We start from the raw sequence: 9,197 nt of genomic DNA, 5'->3' as shown, positions 1-9,197 counted from the left end.
GGAGAGTATCGCCGCCCTCGTGAAGAGCTGGAGGCAGCTAAAGCCGAGAGGCGGTGGTATGAGGAGGCAGCACGGAAGCGAGACTGGAAGCCTGAGAGTCAGCCCCAAAAATGTCTTGGGGGGGGGGCTAAAGGGGAGTGTGGCGAAGTCAGGTAGGAGACCTGCGCCAACTTCCCGTGCTTACCGTGGAGAGCGAGAGTACGGGCAGACACCGTGTTATGCGGAAAAGCGCACGGTGTCTCCTGTACGTGTGCTTAGCCAGGTGCGGTACATCCCAGCTCCATGTATCGGCCGGGCTAGAGTGGGCATCGAGCCAGGTGCCATGAAGCCGGCTCAACGCATCTGGTCTCCAGTGCGTCTCCTCGGGCCGGTGTACATGGCACCAGCCTTACGCATGGTGTCCCCGGTTCGCCAGCACAGCCCAGTGCGGGCTATTCCACCTCACCGCACTGGCCTGGCTACAGGGAGCATTCAACCAGGTAAGGTTGGGCAGGCTTGGTGCTTAACTTCTTATGGCTGCAGCCCGAGGCCGCCCACAATATGACAACAGCCACTTCAAGTGCAGGGCACGAAATTCAAAATATATTTTTTTTTAAATATTTAACTTTCACACATTAACAAGTCCAATACAGCAAATGAAAGGTACACATCTTGTGAATCCAGCCAACATGTCCGATTTTTAAAATGTTTTACAGCGAAAACAGCACGTATATTTATGTTAGCTCACCACCAAATACAAAAAAGGACAGACATTTTTCACAGCACAGGTAGCATGCACAAAGCCAACCTAACTAACCAAGAACCAACCAAACTAACCAAGAAACAACTTCATCAGATGACAGTCTTATAACATGTTATACAATAAATCTATGTTTTGTTCGAAAAATTTGCATATTTCAGGTATAAATCATAGTTTACATTGCAGCTACAATCAGAAATTGCACCGAAAGCAGCCATAATAATTACAGACACCAACGTCAAATACCTAATTACTCATCATAAAACATTTCTGAAAAATACATAGTGTACAGCAAATGAAAGACAGGCATCTTGTGATTCCAGCCAATATTTCCGATTTATTAAGTGTTTTACAGCGAAAACACAATATAGCGTTATATTAGCTTACCACAATAGCCAGAAACACATGCCATTTCCCAGTAGCAAAAGGTTAGCGATCGTAACAAACCAGTAAAAGATATATAATTTTTGACTAACCTTGATATTCTTCATCAGATGACAGTCCTATAACATCAGGTTATACATACACTTATGTTTTGTTCGAAAATGTGCATATTTAGAGCTGAAATCAGTGGTTATACATTCTGCTAACGTAGCTACTATTTCCCACAACGTTCGGATATTTTTCTGACACTTTTTCTGACACACATATTCTGACCAAATAGCTATTCATAAACATAACTAAAAAATACATGTTGTATAGGAAATGATAGATCCATTAGTTCTTAATGAAATCGCAGTGTTAGAATTCTAAAAAATAACTTCATTACGACATCCAGCTTCGGTATAGCTAGAGTACCCAAAAGTTGGGCGCCGACGACTAGTTCACATGCACGACAGATATATGAAATAGCATCATAAAATGTTTCTTACTTTTGCTGATCTTTCATCAGAATGTTGGACATGGGGTCCTATGTCAAGAACAATCGTTGTTTGGATTTAGAACGTCCATTTTCCCTCTTGAATTAGCAAGCGCACTAGCCAAGTGGCGCGAATCTCTCCATCGTCAACAAAGTCAGAGAACGGAACACGGTAAAACTCCCGAAAAAATTTCAATAATCTGATTAAACTATATTGAAAAAACATACTTTACGATGATATGGTCACATGTATCAAATAAAATCAAAGCCGGAGATAGTAGTCGCCTATAACGGCAGCTAAACAGAAGGCAAATCCAGGTACCTCCTCGCGCTCTCCAGAAAACCGGAAATGGGGGACACGTCATACAAAGAGCTTGTATTCCACTTCAGACCAAGATAAACACTACATTTCTTCTCTCACCGCCTCTTGACATCCAGGGGAAGGTCTATGAAGTGCATGTATACTAATACGTATCATGCCCATTTATAGGCAGGAAGTAGAACAGAGCCTCGATTTCAGACTTTCCACTTCCTGGTCAGGAAGTTTGTGCCAAATGAGTTCTGTTTGACTCACAGATATAATTCAAACGGTTTTAGAAACTAGAGAGTGTTTTCTATCCAATAGTAATAATAATATGCATATTGTACGAGCAAGAATTGAGTACGAGGCCGTTTGAAATGGGCACCTTTTATCTGGCTACTCAATACTGCCCCTGCAGCCCAAACAGGTTAAGAGCTCCAGTACGCCTTCACGGTCCGGTATATCCGGTGCCACCTCCTCGCCCCAGCCCAGTACCACCAGTGCCAACACCATGCACCAGGCTTCCTGTGCGTCTTCAGAGCCCTGTTCCTCCTCCACGCACTCGCCCTGTGGTGCGTGTCTCCAGCCCGGTACCACCAGTTCCGGCACCACGCACTAAGCCTCCTGTGCGTCTCCAGAGCCCTGTACGCCATGTTGCTGCTCCACGCACTCGCCCTGTGGTGCGTGTCTCCAGCCCGGTACCACCAGTTCCGGCACCACGCACCAAGCCTCCTGTGCGTCTCCAGAGGCCAGAGTCTGCTGTCTGCCCAGCGCCACCTGCGCTGCCTGTCTGCCCAGCGTCGCCTGCGCTGCCCGTCTGCCCAGCGACGCCTGCACTGCCCGTCTGCCCAGCGCCGTTTGAGCTGTCCGTCTGCCCAGCACCGCCTGAGCTGCCCGTCTGCCCAGCGCCATCTGAGCTGCCCGTCTGTCCTGAGCCTTCAAAGCCGCCCGTCTGTCCTGAGCCTTCAAAGCCGTCCGTCAGTCAGGAGCCGCTAGAGCCGTCCGTCAGTCAGGAGCCGCTAGAGCCGTCCGTCAGTCAGGAGCCGCTAGAGCCGTCCGTCAGTCAGGAGCCGCCAGAGCCGCCCGCCAGTCAGGAGCCGCCAGAGCCGCCCGCCAGTCAGGAGCCGCCAGAGCCGCCCGCCAGTCAGGAGCTGCCAGAGCCGCCCGCCAGTCAGGAGCTGCCAGAGCCGCCCGCCAGACAGGAGCTGCCAGAGCCGCCCGCCAGACAGGAGCTGCCAGAGCCGCCCGCCAGACAGGAGCTGCCAGAGCTGCCCGCCAGACAGGAGCTGCCAGAGCCACCCGCCAGACAGGAGCTGCCAGAGCCAGCCAGGACCTGCCAGAGTCGTCAGTCAGCCAGGACCTGCCAGAGTCGTCAGTCAGCCAGGACCTGCCAGAGTCGTCAGTCAGCCAGGACCTGCCAGAGTCGTCAGTCAGCCAGGACCTGCCAGAGTCGTCAGTCAGCCAGGACCTGCCAGAGTCGTCAGTCAGCCAGGAGCTGCCAGAGCTGCCTGTCACGCCGGCGATGCCGGAATTGCACCTCAGTCCGGAGCTGCCCCTCAGTCCGGAGCTGCCCCTCAGTCCGGAGCTGCCCCTCAGTCCGGAGCCCCCCCCTCTGATAATGCCCGCCAGACAGGAGCTGCCAGAGCCGCCCGCCAGACAGGAGCTGCCAGAGCTGCCTGCCAGACAGGAGCTGCCAGAGCCACCCGCCAGACAGGAGCTGCCAGAGCCAGCCAGGACCTGCCAGAGTCGTCAGTCAGCCAGGACCTGCCAGAGTCGTCAGTCAGCCAGGACCTGCCAGAGTCGTCAGTCAGCCAGGACCTGCCAGAGTCGTCAGTCAGCCAGGACCTGCCAGAGTCGTCAGTCAGCCAGGACCTGCCAGAGTCATCAGTCAGCCAGGACCTGCCAGAGTCGTCAGTCAGCCAGGACCTGCCAGAGTCGTCAGTCAGCCAGGAGCTGCCAGAGCTGCCTGTCACGCCGGCGATGCCGGAATTGCACCTCAGTCCGGAGCTGCCCCTCAGTCCGGAGCTGCCCCTCAGTCCGGAGCTGCCCCTCAGTCCGGAGCCCCCCCCTCTGATAATGCCCGCCAGACAGGAGCTGCCAGAGCCGCCCGCCAGACAGGAGCTGCCAGAGCCGCCCGCCAGACAGGAGCTGCCAGAGCTGCCTGCCAGACAGGAGCTGCCAGAGCCACCCGCCAGACAGGAGCTGCCAGAGCCAGCCAGGACCTGCCAGAGTTGTCAGTCAGCCAGGACCTGCCAGAGTCGTCAGTCAGCCAGGACCTGCCAGAGTCGTCAGTCAGCCAGGACCTGCCAGAGTCGTCAGTCAGCCAGGACCTGCCAGAGTCGTCAGTCAGCCAGGACCTGCCAGAGTCATCAGTCAGCCAGGACCTGCCAGAGTCGTCAGTCAGCCAGGACCTGCCAGAGTCGTCAGTCAGCCAGGAGCTGCCAGAGCTGCCTGTCACGCCGGCGATGCCGGAATTGCACCTCAGTCCGGAGCTGCCCCTCAGTCCGGAGCTGCCCCTCAGTCCGGAGCTGCCCCTCAGTCCGGAGCCCCCCCCTCAGTCCGGAGCTGCGCCCATCAGTACAGTGGGGTTATTTTGGTGGGTCGTCAATAGGAGGAGGCCACGGAAGCGGGGATTAACTATGGTGGGGTGGGGGCCACGTCCAGCGCCAGAGCCGCCACCGTGGACAGATGCCCACCCAGACCCTCCCCTATAGGTTCAGGTTTTGCGGCCGGAGTCCGCACCTTGGGGGGGGGGGGGGGTACTGTCACGTTCCTGACCTTATTTCCTTTGTTTAGTCTTTGTTTAGTTGGTCAGGACGTGAGCTGGGTGGGTATATTCTATGTTTTGTGTTTCATTGGTTTAGGTGCGTCTTATTGGCCTGATATGGTTCTCAATCAGAGGCAGGTGTTTTACGTTGTCTCTGATTGGGAACCATATTAAGGTAGGCTGTTTTCACTGTTTGTTTGTGGGTGATTGTCTTCTGTCTTTGTGTTCTGCACCAGATAGGACTGTCTCGGTTTTCACATTTATTATTTTGTATTTTGTATAGTGTTCACGTTATCGTCTCTTTGTTATTAAACATGTTGAACACTAGCCGCGCTGCATTTTGGTCCTCTCCTTCATCAACGGAAGAAAGCCGTTACAGTATGAGACCAGTATTACACCATTATCAGACCAGTATTAGACCAGTATCAGACCAGTATTACACCAGTATCAGACCTTTATCAGACAAGTACTACACCAGTATCAGACCAGTACTACACCAGTATTACACCAGTATCAGACCTTTATCAGACAAGTACTACACCAGTATCAGACCAGTACTGCACCAGCATCAGACCAGTATTACACCAGTATCAGACCTTTATCAGACCAGTACTACACCAATATCAGACCAGTATCAGACCAGTACTACACCAGTATCAGACCAGTATCAGACCAGTACTACATACCAGTATCAGACTAGTACTACACCAGTATTAGACCAGTATCAGACCAGAATCAGACCTGTACCAGACCAGTATCAGACCAGTACCAGACCAGTACTACACCAGTATCGGACCAGTAGCAGGCCAGTAGCAGACCAGTACTACACCAGTATCAGACCAGCACCAGACCAGTATCAGACCGGTATCAGACCAGTACTACACCAGTACCAGACCAGTATCAGATCAGTACCAGACCAGTATCAGACCAGTACCAGACCAGTACTACACCAGTATCAGACCAGTAGCAGACCAGTACTACACCAGTAGCAGACCAGTACTACACCAGTATCAGACCAGTACCAGACCAGTATCAGCCCAGTATTAGATCAGTACCAGACCAGTATCAGACCTGTATAAAAAAATGAATCCCCCTCACCCCACACAACACTTACAATCTCTGAGAGTCAAGCAAACATCTATACTGTAGGACCTAAGTAGATGTCACAGTTCTGATCTGAATCCCAGCCTCCCATGGGAGAAACCAATATCTTAACCATTAGGCTAAGAGGAAATTCTGAGGGTGTCAGGCAAGTATAGAGTCAAAGTCTGCATCATCACAAGGTCTTTATTAACTGAGGACTGAACAGGAACAGGCAGAGGGGAGTAATCATTATGGCTACATTATATAGTGGTTTGATACTGATCCATGCATCACAAAGCCTGAAGGTACGTCTACAGAAGGTAATTGCCAGGAAGACAGAATGATGGACAGAAATATTATAGAAAACCCTTCGGGTTGCCCATGAGTACTTCTCAGTGTCCTCTCTTACCCTCTCTCAGAGACACAACTTTATGACACTTTATTACCCTGCAGAGAGCAGAGAGCAGAGATAGTGCAGGATGGGTGTTCCATTGTTTACAGACACTCTGCCCCTCAACTTTCACACCTCAGCTCCTGGAACACTCTGTTGATAACGGTAACCAGAATCACATGACCGTGTTGGAGACCCCAGTCTGCCCCTGAACTCTTTAGTTGTTTCCAGGAGGGCAGATTGAGACAAACTCTAGAGACTCTTGTCACATCTGGACCCTGTCCACATGGAATGGAGAATGGCGCCGGGGTGTATGTCTGCCGTTTCACCTTCTCCTAACCAATTGTGCTATTGTGTGTGTTTTTTTGCGTTATTTGTAACTTATTTTGTACATAATGTTTCTGCCACCTTCTCTTATGACCGAAAAGAGCTTCTAGAAATCAGGACAGCGATTACTCACCTCGTATTGAAAGACGTTTTTTTCTTGAACGAGTCAGACGAGAGGGATTTACTCCAGACACCCGACAAGGCCCTCATCCCCGTAATTCGCAGGAGAAAAAGACAGAGATATCGAGGACGAAAGTCGGGGTGCCTTGAAAGGATCCGGCGACGAGTGGGTAATTTGACTTTACCATCGGTCCAATTAGCCAATCATTGGACAATAAAATATACGAACTACAAGCACGTATATCCTACCAACGGGACATTAACAACTGTAATATCTTATGTTTCACAGAGTCGTGGCTGAACAACAACATGAAGAACATACAGCTGGCGGGTTAAACACTGTTTCGGCAGGATAGAACAGTAGCCTCTGGTAAGACAAGTGGTGGCGGCCTAGGTGTATTTGTAAACAACAGCTGGTGCACAATATCTAAGGAAGTCTCAAGGTTTTGGTCGCCTGAGGTAGAGTATCTCATGATAAGCTGTAGACCACATCATTTACCAAGACAGTTTTCATCTATATTTTCGTAGCTGTCTGTTTACCACCACTAACCGATGCTGGCACTAAGACTGCACTCAATGAGCTGTATTGTTTATAAAAAAATGTATTTCACCTTTATTTAACCAGGTAGGCTAGTTGAGAACAAGTTCTCATTTACAACTGCGACCTGGCCAAGATAAAGCAAAGCAGTTCGACACATACAACAACACAGAGCTACCATGGAATAAACATACAGTCAATAATACAGTAGAAAGAAAAAATCTATATACAGTGAATGCAAATGAGGTAAGATTAGGGAGGTAAGGCAAAAAATAGGCCATGGTGGCGAAGTAATTACAATATAGCAATTAAATGGAATGGTAGATGTGCAGAAGATGAATGTGCAAGTAGAGATACTGGGGTGCAAAGGAGCAAGATCAGTAAATAAATACAGTATGGGGATGAGGTAGTTAGATGGGCTGTTTACAGATGGGCTATGTACAGGTGCAGTGATCTGTGAGCTGCTCTGACAGCTGGTGCTTAATTCTTGTCAATATGGGGGCGCTGTTTTCACTTTGTAAAAAATCGTGCCCAAATTAAACTGCCTCGTACTCTATTCTACATCGTACAATATGCATATTATTATTACTATTGGATAGAAAACACTCTCAAGTTTCTAAAACCGTTTGAATTATATCTGTGAGTAAAACAGAACTCATTTTGCAGCAAACTTCCTGACAGGAAGTGAAAAATCTGAAATCGAGGCTCTGTTCCAGGGCCTTCCTATTCAATTGCTTGAAATCTATGGATATACATGCACTTCATACGCCTTCCACTAGATGTCAACAGGCAGTGGGAGGTGGAATGGGGTGTCTAGCTTGATCTGAGGTCGAACAAGAGCTCTTGGAATGACGTGACCACTATTTCCTTTGTCTACCAAGGCGCGGGAAGGGCATCAGCATTGGCTTCTGAAAAGCGTTCGGTATAGACGGCTAATATCTCCGGCTTTGATTTTATTTGATACATGTGATAATATCATCGTAAAGTATGTTTTTTCAATATAGTTTTATCAGATTATTCAGCGTTTATCGGGAGTTTTGGAGTTTTCCGTTCTCTGCGTTAGGTGAAGATGGACATCTTCGCGCCACTTGGCTAGCTAAGGTTGCTAATTCGACAGGAGAAGAGGACATTCTAAAACCAAACAACGATTTATTCTGAACCATTTATGATGTTATTTCGTATTTCTGTGGAAAATGTTTAGTCCTATTTTCCTTCTTTTTTGCGGGCGCTGTCTCGCTATAACGTAAGCTGTTTGTTATGGTAAAGTTATTTTTAAAAATCTAACACGGCGATTGCATTAAGAACTAGTGTATCTTTCATTTGCTGTCCAACATGTATTTTTTAGTAAAGTTTATGATGAGTTCTTTGGTCAGATTAGGTGACTGTCCAAAATATCTCCGGATAATTTGGTGAATCGATGCTACATATTCACAACGTATAACCACGGTTTGCAGCTCAAAATATGCACATTTTCGAACAAAACATAAGTGTATTGTGTAACATGATGTTATAAGACTGTCATCTGATGAAGTTGGTCAAGGTTAGTGATTATTTTATATCTTTTGCTGGTTTTTGCGAATGCTATCTATGCGGTGAATAAATGAGGTTGTGTGTTTGACTATTGTGGTAAGCTAATATAATGCTATATTGTGTTTTCGCTGTAAAACACTTAAAAAATCTGAAATATTGGCTGGATTCACAAGATGTTTATCTTTCATTTGGTGTACACCATGTATTTTTCATAAATGTTTTATGATGAGTATTTAGGTATTTCACGTTGCTCTCTGTAATTATTCTTGCTGCTTCGGTGCTATTTGTGATTGTAGCTGCAATGTAAAACTATGATTTATACCTCAAATATGCACATTTTCGAACAAAACATAGATTTATTGTATAACATGTTATAAGACTGTCATCTGATGAAGTTGTTTCTTGGTTAGTGACTAATTATATCTCTATTTGGTCGGTTTTGTGATAGCTACCTATGCGGTAAAAAAATGGTGAAAATATGCGATTGAGTCTTTTGCTATTGTGGTTAGCTAATAGAAATACATATTGTGTTTTTGCTGTAA

The sequence above is a fragment of the Salvelinus namaycush genome, chromosome 4 (genome assembly GCF_016432855.1).
Source record: "Salvelinus namaycush isolate Seneca chromosome 4, SaNama_1.0, whole genome shotgun sequence".
Classification (NCBI taxonomy): Eukaryota; Metazoa; Chordata; class Actinopteri; order Salmoniformes; family Salmonidae; genus Salvelinus; species Salvelinus namaycush.
The sequence above is the reverse complement of the archived record's forward strand: the minus strand, read 5'-3'. Positions refer to the sequence as shown.